Source organism: Oenanthe melanoleuca, chromosome 12 (assembly GCF_029582105.1).
Source record: "Oenanthe melanoleuca isolate GR-GAL-2019-014 chromosome 12, OMel1.0, whole genome shotgun sequence".
In the NCBI taxonomy this organism is placed as follows: domain Eukaryota; kingdom Metazoa; phylum Chordata; class Aves; order Passeriformes; family Muscicapidae; genus Oenanthe; species Oenanthe melanoleuca.
Window position 1 is genome coordinate 14865607 of NC_079346.1, and position 16932 is coordinate 14882538.

Sequence of the window (16932 nt, forward strand, 5' to 3'; positions counted from 1 at the left end):
CAAAAACTATTCTGTCAATCCATCTTAATTTATGAGCAGGTGTTTGAATAGCTGAAATAAATAATACCTACAGGTTATGCTTGAAGCTGGATGGAAAAAGTAAGGAAAGGAAGGTCGGATTAGTCTGTAAAATTCATAGTATTTCACACCTACAAAAAAACCCCCAAAATTTTACAATGCTAATGTATTATCCAAAAACTCTGCTGAAACTCAACTGTGATGCTGCAAGAGTAATTCAGGTCACAGTTTAAGCTTGTCACATAATTAGTTTACATTTAATCAGACTGGTGGTTTGTAAACATAATTACCATTCTCAGACCTTTAATTGAAATTGTCACAGCACTGCTGCAAGCTCCTTTCTGGATGTGCTGGAATGGATTTCCTGCTCAGGGACACTAAGTGGGCACGACAGACTGCCACACACTCACCTAACCCAGAGTGGGCTCTTCCCAGGCACACTGGTGAGGAAACAGACACACCACCACACCTCAGCCCTAATCACAGATGTAATAAATTAAGTTCAGCTGGTGTTAATCAGGCTAATTACAATTAAGCTAATGCATTACCACCAAACTCATGTATAATGGTTTTCAAGAGTGCCAGGAAAACTTGCCTCTAATGGGATAAATCTATATGGACTACAATTTATGTGCAATGGTATCAAAGACCATTTGTGACCCTAGACAGGGTCTTTTCTTCTTGAAAAAGATCACAATTCACCCACTTAATCAGAAAACCAAAAATCTTAATTTAAATTGGTGCACAATGTTCTTTAAAATTATAGCTACACCACCTTTTCTAAGTCCTAGAAAATATCAGCCCAAGTACTTAGAAATAGTGTGTTAAGGAACATTTTTTTCTTTTTAAATGTCCATTAAATACAACAGAGGAGCAGCCCTGAACTTGCACACTTCTCCCAGGTGTGCCTTCCAAATGTACCTGCAGGTCTTCTCAACTCCATCCCCATTGTCTCTCTCATTCTGAATCTCTCACCAATTAAATATTATTAAATATCTTTAAGAAATAGGCTTATACTTAGTTTTTGGAATGTTCTAATTAATATTTTCTTCTCTATAAACAGGAGTAGCAGGATCAAAAACTCCAAAGTTGGCATTGAACTTTCACCCTGCTTGTGGCCTTTTGAACAGAAGGGATGAGGGATGTGACACCTGCCAGGGAAAAGTAAGGGTTGCCTTCATTAATCCCAGCTCAGGATGCAACAGGCTGGCAACCTCACCTTTTTTTTTTTTGTTTTTTTTTGTTTTTTTTTTTTGGTTTGTTTTTTTTTATGTTTGCTGGTATTTTATTTCTTTGGCTCCACTTGCTTGCTTGGCCTGTGTGGCCCACCCAGACTTGATTTTCTTTCATGGGGCTGTGGAGTGACTGCAATTCCATTAAGAGCTGCTCAATATTTGATGAGCAGCAGCCAAAGTTAGCTAGAAGGGTCAAGACAGCCTGAAGCTGAGGGGAGATAATGTGCACCTGCAAATTTTACTTAATTCTCCACAAGTTTAAATTACTTTTAATGAAACATTAATGGAAGATTTGACAAATGACCCCCTGAGACTAAAATTTCAGAGGGAACTACCAGTGAAATTAGATTAATAGGCAAATTTTCAGCATGCAGTTTTTGCTGTTAAACCAAAATCTTTTTCTACTTAATTTCTCCTTATTATCTTATGTTATACTCAGATCAGTTTCCCCTGTGCAAATAACACTTATTATTATTATTCCCTCTTACTTACCAATGTCAGAGTGTCTCTGTCCTAACTCCTTTCAGGAAACTCCACACCCTTCAAAAGGCATCTCCAAGATCCTGCACAGCACCAACAAAACTAATATTTTGCACAAGTGTTTGACACATCCAGAATATTTCCTTTGTGCTCCCATAGCAGATGAGCAACCTGTGACTGAGTGACTGTGTAGTAAAGAGTCCATCCCTCTGATTATCACCTGGCAGTGGTTTGAAGAGCAAGGCTACATGAAGTGTTCCTGTGCAATTTAATTAACAAGCCATTTCTGCTCCATCAAACATCTGTCTCTGGCTGACACATGTAAACATGTAGACAAAACAGCTGAGCTGCTTTCTTTTAGAAGAGTGATCCTGTATTCTGTACTGGGGCTCCTCCTATAGCACTAACAAATATTCCATGGTTATGGAGCTAAGACTTTATTCTCCTTGTGCCAGCAATCACCATTCTTGAGCACTGACTTCTTCACAGACCAAGTTCTGCCACTGTTTAATGGAAATTGTCTGGGTTGATTCATCAGACAGCAAAGTGAGCTGAGTTCTAGGTTATTCCAGGATGAAGGGGAGCACAACCTCACTGTGTGCTGGTGGCCAGGAGTAAGTTGCAGGTGTCATTGTTAGTTTTGGCTTTAAAACAAAAATAATAGTGTCAGATCCTTCTACCACAATAGCTGAAAGTGGGTTCTGCATTACCTCAGCCCCAGAAACCTTCCTGAGGTCACTAAGGGGGTTTGCTGCTGTCTCAGGTTTCTATCACCAAGACTCTCTGAGCATGTTACTATTTTCTATTATAAGAACTCTGATTGCTTCTGCAGCCAATTACTTGTGTTCAAAGGGAGCAAGAGCTGCAAGAATGCATCACTTGATGTTAGAACATGTTGTAATTAGGTTTTCAGCCCTAATCACTGCAAAGGATGAAAACTTGCTTTGCAGTTTATAAATGCCAGTATCAACAAACAACATTTTGTTGCATAAGTAATTCATGTGAGTGACACAGGAATGAGCTTTTTTTGTCAATGAGAATTTCACATATATGGAATGGAGTGAATTATGTCCTGAAGACCATTTCATAAACATTCCATTTTCCAACCAGCAGCACAGTTTTGCTGATCATGGCCCAGTGACAGATACCTTATTCTGCAGAGTCCAGAAGAAAATGCCTGGTGAAGATTAGCCCATTAATCTCTTATGTTTGCTTTACACCAGCCTATGCTGGAAAGGGACACCAAGAGGTCAAAAAAAGAAGCTCAGTATTTTACTTGTGTTAAAGAAGAATCATCTTGGTAACATTCATCCCTGTTACAACTAAGAGCTATAAGAAACCTCTGCAATGTTCCAGGAGACTCTGCAAGTTTTACATCTTGTAAATTTGCTACGATTCAAAAGAATGAAAACATTTCCTATGACATTAAAAAACTCTTCAGGGGAACTCATTCTAATTTCCACTCTCTTTGACCATGTAACAATATGAGAGTAGGCAATACGTTTTTCTTGCAATAAATTCCCCAAATCTGCTATTCTGAAAATGATCAAACAAAATGTTTCAGCTTCATCATCAGATTCTTTCAGTTTTTCTTAAATTAACAGTCTACTACTGAAAGGGAAAGAATCATGAAAAAATGTTATGCTTCCACAACAGAGATCTTCCAAACAGAAAATCACAGAAAAAGTTATACTAGCTCTCCCTAGAGGCAAGATGGGATGCAGTTGGGAGGAAAAAAAAAAATCTTCATCAGTGGTAAGGAAACAACTAATCAATGAACTCAGTCCTGCTCCAGATTTTCTGTTAAGTACATCATTAATACACGCTCTAAATAGGAAACTAATCAAGAAATAAAGCTGTCAGCTATTTCTTTTTCTTTCTTCTTTCTTTTTGTCTCTCTAAAACTCTCTAAAATTAAGTCATAAAGCTGTGCCAGATACCTGTCCTGCTGGAGGGAAGGTGTGGCTGGCAGAGCTGGCTGTGCCCACTGCTCCAGGAGATTAGAGTGGCACCAATTAGCAGTAGCAGAGGAAAGTGAGAGGGACACTGAAAATCAGGGCTGATGGAAGGGTCAGCTTGAGAGGAACGAGCATTTGTTGGTGAAAGAGCCACAGCCCAAAGACCCAGAGGCACAGGGGGTCTGTCCATTTACTCTTCTTCTTCCACCCTCAGCTCCTGGCACTGCAGCTGTCCCAGACACCCAGGGACCTTGGGAATGTCCCCTCTGGTCTCCATTGCTCTCTGGAGTGCAAAGGGCTTCTGGATGTACCCCAGCTGGCATCACACTGAGTCACCTCAACAAGTCTCCCTCCTCTTCCATCAGGACACGTAGTAATTATGGCAATATGGACTGGACTGACAGCATCATCAATCCTCTATTTAAAAACTCTTCATGCCTTCTCTCTCTGGACTTATCTCAGGCAACCCCACACAGCACTGATTCCTTCTCTCTGCAAGTTTCCTTCTTCATGACTGGCTAACCCCAAGCTGTCCCTTACCTCCTCTCAGCACAGCCAGCAGACTCCATCCTGAACTGCAGCAGACTCTGGGACTCCAACTTACTCTCAAGTAGCTGACCAACCCTTTTATAACCGCTATCCTCTTTGGGCAGGCAAGGCTGTTTCCACTCCTCAGCAATCAGTACAGTTGTAATTCATTGGGAAAGATTGCCTCCTGCACTATCCTTACAAACTATTCTCCTACAAGGACCCTGGGCAGTGGCTGGCCCGGAGCCATGCTGAAACTGGCAGCCACAGCCCGCTATTGATTTATCTAATAGAGAAACAGAACACTGCAAAAGCGAGTTAACTACAGGTGCTAAAACTCCCTCCCCTGTGCTCTCAGCCTTTCTCTCAGACCCTGATTTGGCTGCTGCATTGCTGTCATCTATTTACCCCATCCAGCAGGATCACCAGGGTGCTTGAAGTCAAAGGTCAGAGAGTGGGGACAGTTTTTCTTTAACCAGCACCTTTCCCCGTCCCTACACGTCTACAAGCAGTGGGAGAAGCTGGAGCTTTCAACACATTGCAGCGAGACATCGCAGGCTTCCAAGCATCGGACACCGGCATTATCAGGGGCCCGGGAAGCAAATGACCGAGTAATTGCATCTGTGTCAGCGCTGTTCCGCTCCTCGCAGGAGCGCTGTAGGTGATAATTGACACTGTCATCATGTAAACAGCCATTGCCTCTGGGCACTCACGCGGAACAGGCGCTGTTCGAGCCGTGCCCGGCCCGGCAGTGGGAGCAGCCCTGCAGCAGCTGGTCATGCATCACTGGGGTCATGCATCACTGGGGTCATGCATCACTGGGGTCATGCATCACTGGGGTCATGCATTATTGGGGTCATGCATCACAGGGATCATGCATCACTGGGGTCATGCATCACTGGGGTCATGCATTATTGGGGTCATGCATTATTGGGGTCATGCATCACTGGGGTCATGCATCACTGGGGTCATGCATTATTGGGGTCATGCATCACAGGGATCATGCATCACTGGGCTCATGCATTGCTGGGCTCATGCATCACTGGGCTCATGCATCACTGGGGTCATGCATCACTGGGGTCATGCATTACTGGGGTCATGCATTATTGGGGTCATGCATCGCTGGGGTCATGCATCACTGGGGTCATGCATCACTGGGCTCATGCATCACTGGGGTCATGCATTACTGGGGTCATGCATCAGTCGGGTCATGCATCACTGGGGTCATGCATTACTCGGCTCATGCATTACTGAGGTCGTGCATTATTGGGGTCATGCATTATTGGGGTCATGCATAACTGGGGTCATGCATCAGCCAGCAGTGCTGCTGCTGCAGCCCGGGACCTGCTGTCCCTACAAGTGCATAATCTGTTTTGCTGTAGACAGCCGAATTCCAAGTCACTGATCTGATCTCACTGCAGTGCAGAGCTGTAGAGCAGATGAGGGTTCAAACACCCTCCAGGAATCCCCACTCTGTGAGAGGAGTGCTGAACCCCACAGCTCTGGGAGGGATGCGGGGTCTGCACATCCTGGCTGCTCCTGAGCATCCCAAACTCCTGCACCTGTGTACACCCCCACAGCACACCCAGCCCAGGGTTCAGCACAGGGGTATGCAATCCTCTCCACTAGCATTCATATGTTTATTGAATTCACTTAGATTAGTGCAGTACCTAAAATATGTTGATCTGGAGTCTCCAAAAGTCTGCGTGCTTCAATTCACAAAACCAGAAAAGTTTCATTGATGTAAAGTGTATCTCCATAAAGCAAAGTACCCACACAATAATTCCTACAGGATCAGCGCCTCAGTTAATTACAGTAACTCCTGAGCATGTTATTTTTTCAAGTCATTTATAGATCTTCAGCTACAATTAATTTAGATTACGATGATGATTTGAAGAGAAACAATCTGTTCCTCCACAAACACAAAAATACAGCTTCACCAAAAAGTGAAACCCAAGAAATCTAGTGTGAAGAAAATATGGAGATCTAACTCATATGGTAACTGAAGGAAGAAAACTAAAATAGCTTATTCTGCTGGTTATTTGGGGCAAAGTCCAAAAGCTATCATTTACATCAGACCATTTTATACACTTAAAGGGCAAGTATAAACATAGAGAAAAGGTCCCCATGGAACAGACACTTGCTGTTTTAAAAGTCATTCTTAAAGCAAAAGTGTGAAATGGAAATTACTGCCAGTTATAACTATGGTAAAGTGAAAAAAACCCCAAAAAAACATTGACAACATGAATTGACCAGGTACTATTACTATTACTATTACTAACACTATTCTGTGTTCACTTTATTTGAATGCTTCAGCATTCAAGCACCTGTTTGAAAACCAAATATTAAGCCTTCATATTCAGTTATTTTTGAATTTATGAAGTGCCTGTCCAGCAATTATGCTTGTGCCAAAATGAAAATTAACCCAGTTGTCTGAGGTAATACTGTATTTTTATAGCAGAAAAATCTTTTTTATTTCCACAAAATTGAACTACGACTAAAACCTACAATACAGAACAAGCTAAGAAATAACCAAAATAACTAATACATATAAAGAATAAGCAAATAATTGCAGTTTTTTTAATGAAAAAATGTTCCTGGTAGCTGTGTCATGTTTTAGAAAGCAACTGTTTTATAATCTAATGAACAGACAAAAATCATTGCTCTGGGAGAAACAAAAGTTTTCCTGAGCTTCTTTTCCACAATGTTTTGCTTCAATCGTCCTCCATTTGAATATAAGATGTTTCAGCAAATGCAGTTTCATTTGCCAGATTTCTGTTTGTGTGTAGAAATTAAAGCAGCCAGGCATTGCAGCATCAACAGTGTATGTGCTGCTGGAGATCTGCCTGCAGGGGAAGTTTCTGACATATTCTGATTTTAGCCTAGAAAATGAGACATATAGGAGAGGGCTACATTGTAAAGAATTGCTCAGTCTCCCATCATTAATAACAATCTCAGATCATCAAAAGATAAAAGTTAAAATGACTTAACTTCATTCAGCCTTGCAGAGAAAACCAGACATTTTCAACACTGTCCATGTAAAGGCACTGAGAGCAGAATTAATAGTTCAAGGTACTGGGGAAATGATGCTAAATGAAAGGAAGAAAGATTGTGCCTGCACAGTTGGGTTCACTCATCTGTAGAGCTAAATCTGGTTGTTAGCTTTCAAATGCTGGTTAAGTATGAACTATATGTTAAAAACAAAGGTCACAGAAGCACACAATCTACAAACACACAAATTCAAACTAAAAAACAGAAAACACCCTAACGGATTTTATGCAAGTGTTTCAAATTTTACTCACAGGGTGGTTGCTAGGATTTCAACATCTAGACATCAAATAAGACAAGTATCACATCATCATTCCTCCTCACTGCAAGAGTCTGTATTGTCTTGTTAGTACCACCCCAGCATTTCTATCCTGTTTCATTTCCTGAGAAATTTATCAGAAAGGACAGAGCATGGGGAAGATGTGAACAAAAGCTTACAGCAGGGATTAGTACAGAAAAAGGATGACAAGCTGAAAAATGTGATGTAAGAGCTGTAGTGAAATAAAACCTATTAATACAGCAGCAAGCATATTGTTTATCATTGTTCCTCAGTGCACAGGACTAAAATCCCTCTATACTGAGCAAATGCCTTGTGCTATTTTCTGACTGTGTTTCTGGCTGTCAGCTCTGTTGTTCTCTCTGTAGGAATTGTGGAGGATGCTCTGTATAATTGAGTGGATGTTATCTGCCACAACACATTCACAGCATTTTCACAGAACAGCAGCAGAGGACATTGCTCCCTCCAGTATGACAGCACACAGAGTGTGCAAAGTGTTGGAGCAAGAGCACTTTTACCCTGGTGTTTTTGGAATAAGAAGTGTTCAGAGGAGGGAACATATCTAATAAAACCAATATAGCTGGAAAAAAAACCTTGTGGCACAAAGGTCCTTCCACTGCCAGCTGGAATACTGAATGAGATTTCTGGGATGTGGTTTGTACTTTACTAGGAATAAAGGATTCGGTTTTAAAAGGATAATATACTTCATTTTAATATGCTCATGCTAGCAACTTTGTGCAGTTGGTCACAGACCTGGGCAGAACTGAGTAAATTACTGTTAACTTGTAATACTCTGGTGTTGGAAGATGGAAAAATGTGATTGCTTCTCTTTTCAATAATTTTTTCATGGTGTGAGGCTGGAGATGCTCCAATTCCACAAATCCTAGAAGTACACATAGGAAACAACCTGCTTATCCAAAGACTGAGCTGAACCTGTGAGAAAAGCCATACAGTGCTAAAACAGAGTTGCAGATATCCTAACCTTTGGGAAAGCAGCAGTGTAGGTGTTCAACATCCACACTGTGGTGGACCAAACCATAAATCCAAGAAGTGCCCAGCTCCAAAGGCAGCAAGCTCAGAGTCAGGCTCCAGCTGCAAAGCTCTTGCCCATGTTTACAGGCAGTGCTGAGGCCCCTGCCCATTGCCATGTGATATCTGAGAGTGCTCTATCATACTTACCACAGGCATCACCACTCCTTCCCCAGAGCACTGGGAGTTATAATCCCATCAAATCAAACTCACTTCACTGGGTTTGATTTTGCTTCTGCTTTCATCATTCTACATCAAATGGGAATGACAGACTGACAGGCCTTGTGAGCACACACAGCACAGCACAGCACAGCCAGAAATCTCCTTTTGAAGTTTTCAGTCTGCTCATTACAGCAGGAAGCAGCAGCCCTGATCATGTGCTGCATGTGAGCAGCCCCATCCAGATCCAGGGATGCTCTGCAAAGCATCTGACATGTTTGCCTTGTTTAGTAACAATGAATTTACTCAATAAGAAGCCTTCCCTCAGTGCCTTTCATTTGTTTATAGACTTGTCTCAGTTTTTCCTTGAAGAAAGCAGAAGCACAGGCAGCAATGCAAAAGGTACTTTCTGGCCTTATCCTCAGTGTTTTAGTATGAAATCAACATGCTAGCTAGCCAGTGATGTCACAGGCTTCAGAAAACTTTAGAAAAATCCACCCAACCCAACAACTTCTTCCCACTCTAGCAGCAGCTAGCAAATTCTTCATCAAGGGTAGAGATTATGTACAGCTTATGCCAGTACAAGAAAGACAGAATGAAAATTTTACATCACCAGGGGATCACACCTTGCTGTTGCTTCTAGATGTGATTCCTAAGGAGAACAAAGCCAACAACACTTTAAAAGCACATGAGAAGATGTGCTCATTAAATGAAAAATGCAAAATCACTTGGGTTATCTTTTCCTGAATTAGACTCCCCTTGAAGACAAATATATAATTTTAAAATAACTACAAAGCAAAATAAATACCTTTTGAGTCTTCTTGTTCTTTGGGGAACCTTTTTCAAATTTCTCTTAAAAAAACCAACCAACTAAGAACCACCCAACATCAGCATTCCTTGTCTAATTCTCATCAGCATTCCTTATACAGGCAGTCCCACTCCTGAGAAGAATCCTTCTACTAGCTCTGCCTTCCCATGGAAGATGTAGAGATTTTTCTACCTTTTCAAAGCAGAAAAGTTAGCCTGAACCTTCCAAATTTCTTGGTAAAGCTCCACTGCTGCCCAGCTCTCCTGATCTAACTGGTATAAACCTGAGTGTGAATCTGGCTCTGTTAGACACTGAATTCTCTCTGCAGCCTTTTCTAGGTGAGCTCTGCATCTGCTGAAAACAAAGGAACTACCAATACTGATAACAAATGTCAAATGTGGTAGAATGCAGAGCCATGCAGAGTAATTAGAATTATATTAATTAAGGTGCCAGGAAGACAAAGAAGGTGATTAGAATATTAAAAGGATGAAAGATAGAAAGAAATAAAAAGTTTTACCATGTCCATGGCTCTCTGAAATCTGTACCAGGAATTTACAATGATTAATAGCTCTAAGGACCACAGAATACCTGGAACTCAAGGAAACACCTGCATCCAAACCCTTGCACTTGAGGAAAACTGGTACTGATCACTATTCATTCTTTGAGCTTTCTGCTGCTAAAAAATTATCTACATCAGAAAAAAAAAAGCCCTTCAGATTATTGCAGAATTGATCTTTTTAATGATTCTTCTACTCAGGTCTCACTAATCACTTCTGTCAACAAGCCCTACTGATGTTCTGTAAAATCAGCACTCAGACAACAGAAGTGTGACTACTGAGACCCTCAGGGAGGGGGATTTGTTGTGCCATGGAGCATGAGAGGCAGGGGTAAGGAGCAGGCACACCCAACACAGCACTTCAGAGGAGATCAGGCCCTGAGAGCTGTGGCTGTGCCATCTGTCAGCACTAATCAAGCCTTTCCTCACCTCAAACCACCATTCATGCTCCAGGGAGTTACAGCTGCCCCAGACTGGAGAGGAGCTGGAGGGGAGAAAAGTGCAAGATATTCCTGCACACTGTTCAGGGTGTTCTGAAAGCTCACAGTGTGCACAAGCTCTTCTGTTTATGTGAGGTCATAAAAAAAGGCAGCAGCTCAAGCTCAAGCAAATCCAAAGCTCACCATCCAAGTTTTAAGAGGATTCCCCAGGAAATATAAAGCCTTATTATTCTACTAATAAAATTCAATAAGGCATCTTTGACTAAAGGGGTGTAAGCAAGAGGGTTTAAATTATGCTCACCCTCATTGAACTGCTCCAGGAAAAATGCTGTTTATGCATTTAATATCACACAGTCTCGTTTTAGGGAACACACTAATGAACCCAAACCCTGAGCACAGCACTGCTGTTGCCATGAACTCACCCCATCACACTGCAAAAGATGTCAGGTCTCCTGCCAGCACGTGCTTCCAGCTAAGGAATTCACTGAGTGTGACGTAGCTCATGTCAGATTTAGCTCCTAGCCAGGAAAATCTCATGCCATGCAATAGTTGCCAGGGTAACTGCTCTGCCAGGGAGAAGATGGAATCTGCCTGTCTGTGTGCTGTCTGTAACAGAACAGCTCCCCTGGAATTCGGGTCCCACATGAACCTCAGTGCATCCCAGTGGTTCTGTACCCTCAGCAAGGCTGAGGGCTGCTCAGGGAAAGGAAAGCTCTGTGCAGGTTTAAGAAACTGGACTTTCAGCATTGAACTGCTGCCTGGAAAGGCTGATCTGGAACAGAGATCAGACAGAGCAAAAGGAATAAAATAGGTATTTATTGAAAGGATACATCTTGAGCAGTGCAAGAGCCTGGATGGGGCTACATCCAAATGAAATCCAAGATGGATTCTGGCCATGAGTTTTTACACTTTTATAAGTTTTGGTTCATCTACACATTGGGGTCAGTTGTCCAACCACAGCCCCAGGCTATGAGGTCTCAGCCCCCTGGCTTGCCCCTTTCCCTTGCCATTGTTTATGCCTTTTGGGTACCAGTTATCCTTGATTCCTAGGGATTGTTTTGTCTAATCACCCTGTGAAGAGAACTTTCTAACACTTAATATGAAGTTTCAGAGTTACAGGTTGAAGTGCATAATCCATGAACTGTATTTAAATCAAAATCTTCAAGTTTTAATTGTGCATATGTACCAGGAAATCAAATCCATAAGTGTGTTTACAATAGCCACTTGTGAAATGAAGTGCACAACAATCTGCTTGCAATGGAGATGTTGCAACTGTTGTTGTAGAAATACTGGGTTTACAAACTATTATTATGCTTGCAAACCCTGCTTTTGATCAATGGGTTTCTTTCTCTCAACCACTGCTAATTTGGTGCAAGAGAGATTAAAGACATAATTAACACTGGCTGTTCCATCCACAGTCAGACACATGGTGTGCAGAGCCAGAATTAAAATCTTCCCAAGGCTTGAGCATGCTCCTGTGCTTCCATCACTATCACTAATTTAGAATTCTGATTCTACTCTTCTTCCATCTCCTTCCACCATTCCTTGTCATGCAGAAACAAACCAGTCATCACTAGTTTTCCACAGAATCCCTAATACACAAATCACCTTTTATTCTAAGGCCAGTGACTCTCATGGACTAGAACAACTGCATTCTAATGGAGCAAGTGGAATAGAAAAGTCACTCACAAAAGCAAAATTTAAAGAAATCACGTATATGAATGTAATGAATGTCAAGGGAATAAGAGAAAAAACCAAATCCTAGTGTCCCATCAGAAAGTTAGAAAAAGTTTAAAGTCTATAACATGCACTATACTTTGAAAGATTCACAAGTCCTAGTGGAGGCTACTAAATATTTCTTGGCATCTGTGAAGCTAATCAAAGCTTTTAGCCAAATCACCTACTCAGTGTTTCTATAAGTGATAATGTGGTGAGCATCATCACCTGGGGCTAAATTCAGCTTCACCTCAACGTTCTTGAGGCTGTAGAAAAGACCCCCATGACTGAAACATGCCTCCTACCACAGCTTAGCACTGCCAGCAGCTTTCCCCTGAGCAGGATCAAGGCTGGTGACAATGTTTTCCATAGAGCAGCTACCTTGTCAACTGTTTTCCTCATTCTCCCCTTCTTTTCAAGGAGTCACAGCCACTGGGGCGGCCTCCATCTACAAACCCTGTGGTGTAACAAACCTAAGAAATAGGGACATCTAAATAAACTTTAAAGCTGGCTTGAAAGCATGAGCCAGATCTTCATTCTTTGTGTCAGAGCTACTCAACACAGCAGCTATAATCCAAAAGAAAATCATAGTTTAACACCTATTGATTATTAATACATTCAAGAATAAAAGTAATCTCAACTGACAAGGTAGTACCAAATCAAGTGTCAGCCCTGAATGTTTAAAATACTTCTAAAATTTTGCTCAGACAATAGCAAAGAACATCTAAAAAGAGCAAGTAGCACAATGAGATAATCATTTATCCAAACCAACAAACATTAAAAGGGCATGCATTGATCCATACATTAATCAGATTCATATCCACACACCAATTTTTCTCTCTCTGGGGTATGAAGAACAAGGCTACAAATCATATTGTGAACACTTAAGGATCACACTTGAATAACCTAATTGTGTACAGCAATGATAGGATGAAAAGAAACTTAATCAAACTCTGAACTGTTGTTAGGTTTTATCCTCTTAAATACAGTTCTGTGGCATGATGCTGATAAATTATTTGGATGGAAAAAAATGTTGGTTTACCTTATTAATATTCTGAATCTCATCCGCCCATTTTCTTCATGCTTCATCTGAATAGAAATACACAATTACAGATAAAAACATCAGGGTTTAATGCAATATTTGTTCCTTTTTTGTTACAAATCATGTAAATATATACTTTTTATAAATTTCTGCCTAATAGAGGAGCTGGAGTGTTGCTACATGTGAAAACTGTCAGCCGATCTTTAAATATTTATCTTTTAATTCCCCTGGTAACATGTACTTGGAAATGTTTTCATAAATACATCGATAACTGTCTTGTACAGCTCATTAAGGAAGCTTTTTATCCTTTAGTGTAATAGTTCAGTTTACAGTTCCCTGTGAATCACTTTTATGGCCCTCCATTAAGCACGCCCTTCAAACTACAATTATTTGTCAGATTTTGTATATACGGAAGCAATCACCAGAGAAACAATGAAAGCTGAGAAGATGCATAAACACTTGGAGCCAGACCTTGGCCCATCTCCAGCAGTGATTCCCTCCTCCAGCTCTGACTCCAGAGGGAATGAGATGCACGTTACCAGGTCCACCCACGCAGGGCAGGGAGGTTGTCCACAGGGCAGGGTGGGATTAATTTATTAATTAATGGGATGGCTTGAAATTCCCCCTCAAATCCCTCAGGAGCCTTCCTCTGAGCTCCCAGGACATCATTCTCTCTCATATTGTGGTTTCACAATTCCCCTCAGGACTTTGCTGAGGAGGGGATCTCCTCCACTCGTGCTTCTTGCCCAACCCAAACCACGAACACCAGCAAGCTTCTGCTCCAGAAAAATCTTCCTTACAGGAATGCTGCCCTTCAACATAATATGCCAAAGTTATTTTTACTTCCTAGAATTATTTCCTAGCAAAATATAGACTTAGATAAATAAGTTTATAAATGGAGAGTTCGGTTTGTTTTTTTCCAATGCAGTAACTGTTGCATACCTGCTTCTTTCAAGATTTAGCCTTCTGGAAATTTACACCAGCATCCTATTACTTTCCCCAAAACCTATTTCTGTAATTGAGTATGTAACAAATATTGCCATCTGCCAGGGCAGTGTGAATTCAGTCACACAGGTAAACTTGCAGGAAGCTGCAAAGGATGTGCAACAGGTTTAAATCTCCAGCTGTGATTGTCCACACAAGAGCTCTGCAAGGGAAGCATGAACCAAGCAACAGCACTGAAGGATACACTCCACTGATCCAGAGTGAAGAGAGATGGTAATAATGTCCAAAGCAAGATAAAGAGACTAAAATGAAGAAGGAATTACAGCAGATTTTCTTTCAAGTGGATGTGCTGTCTCTGCACAGATATGCAGCAATAGGAGCTACTGGGGTACCAGCATGCACAGGGAGCTGAGGAGTAAGAACAGATCAGATTGACACAATTAATTCTCTGATTGTATTCTTTCTGAATATTCTGACCCACTGCTGCTCAAAATTATGAAATATTTCACTGCCAGATCTCCCCTACAAAAAGGGCTGTGGGTCACAAGAAGTTAGAACTGCAGGTAGAACTCTTTGTATTTCTGCATGTCTGCCTCCTGAAACAAAATGCTTCTGTAGCAATACACATTCCATTTTAGCAGCTGCAGATGTGGCTTCTGCCACAGCTGAGCATCATAGACTATGTTTCTTCTAGTATCAAATCAACTCATGACTAATGTTATAAACACCAAAGAATATCCATAAGAGTTTTCCACATGGTGCAAAATACCATTGCAGTTTAATTAGACAGAATGGTTACCTTATTAAATGAGATATGTGACACTGGTCAGTTAGCTACAAGGTAAAATAGTGTTAAAATTTTTAGCAGTACTGGAGAGAGAGAGAACAAGTTTTGTTCAGTCACAACACTGAAGACAAACTGTGATGGATGTGGTGGCTGGTGATAGCTGCATTGTGCCTCCCTTCTGATATTCCTGATAGATTCACTGCTCCTCTCATGTTCAGGAAGGCAGTAATAATGGATAACAAAAGGTAGAACAGGAGAACAAAGGAAAAAGCTCATTCAAAAGTGAAAGAAAACTTACCTTTTTATCTTCTAAGGAGTTTTCTTGCTTGATTCAGCCACCTTATGGGGTGCCTAAAAATCTTTAAATACAAGTTTTTATTATTATTAATTCCTGCTAAATATGTCACATCCAAGAGACCATTAATGTGTTTTTAAACAGTTTGCCATCCAGTGCTGCCACTGGACATATTATTTAAAATACATTTTCTTGTCACACTTGAGCAGGTGGACAAAGAGATTTCCTATTGTGACACATCTCCAACTACTGTACCAGTAGCCTTTTTTTTCTTGAATCCTGCAACAATTTTTCTAATTACTTGCTAGTGTGCTTTGAGGTACTGCAGAGAAGTGATGCCTGTTACTAACAGCTGCTGTTAACAGAAGATTTTTTCAATAGCATGAACAGGAGCTTTGTATCTTGGCAGATATTAAAAGCTTTCATCTGGGCTCCAAAATTCCAGCAGCAGTTCAAAGCACAAAAACTCTGCATACTTCACTCAGTGCCATAGAAAACAGGGATCTCTATCAAACTCAGAAGCAGAGCAAGGAGCCAGCACAGACACAGCTCAGAGCCTGATGAAAGCAGAGGCAGATCCTGGAGCACTGCACCCTGAACCTGGCAATCCTGAGGTGCTCATGCAGATGTTATCAGCACATTGGCCAATTCCACAAACCTCCAAAACTCAGTATCCCAGCAACGAACTGGGACCGAGACCCAGCAGAGATGTTTGGCACAGCCAAAAACTGAGGCATGTGCACTTGTATAAGAAAATTGTTTTCATGTTGCTTGCTCAGTTGTTTACTGAAGTGAACTTGCTCTTGTGGCTCAAGACTCTTCTCCACTTCATTTTGGCTTTGTCCATCTCTTGGAATTTTGTCCCTAGGACAGATGTTAGCCTTCACATGTGACCAAGGGGGCAGCACAGGGGGAAAAATAATCTATAACCAGCAACTAAATTCAAAATGTCAAGTAGCTTGGCAGATGGCAGACATAGATCCAAGGCTGCAAATTTCTTCAATTCTGGTAAGTGAAGGAGAATGTGTTTGCTCTGTATGTTCAGATATTACACACAAGCTCAGTGACTTATACATATTATCTAAAATAATCTAGATTTAACCCAGCAGTTACTGCATATCAGCTAAAGAGATCTACTTTCTTCTAGAGTAGCTAAGAGAAAAAAATAATCTCTTTTGGTTTGTGTGCTATGCAGGATGAGTTCCAGAAATTTTATATACCAGAGTTGCTGTGAAGTAGGTCACTGCACAAGCCAGCAAACAGAATCAATGCACTTGTGAACAGCTTCTACATTATTTTCCACAGCAATCCAAAAATGGAATATCACATGTACAGGGTTGTTTATTGCTTAATTCACTCCCACAGCCTCAATTCCTGACATAGCAGGTGCCACTATATAAAGCAGCCTATCAGTCCAGTAGGGATTGATCTGCTTTGTTTCACTAAAAGTAGGAACATTAGCTTTTTTTTAATACCTTCCTCAGCTGCTGCACTATATCTGAGAAACATTTTATTCCTTACACTATGTAAAAGAACACACTTTCACTGCAGTGAAAACTACAGGTTGCAGTGGTACAAACACTCACCAGCTCCTTGCAGCCTTAAGTTCAG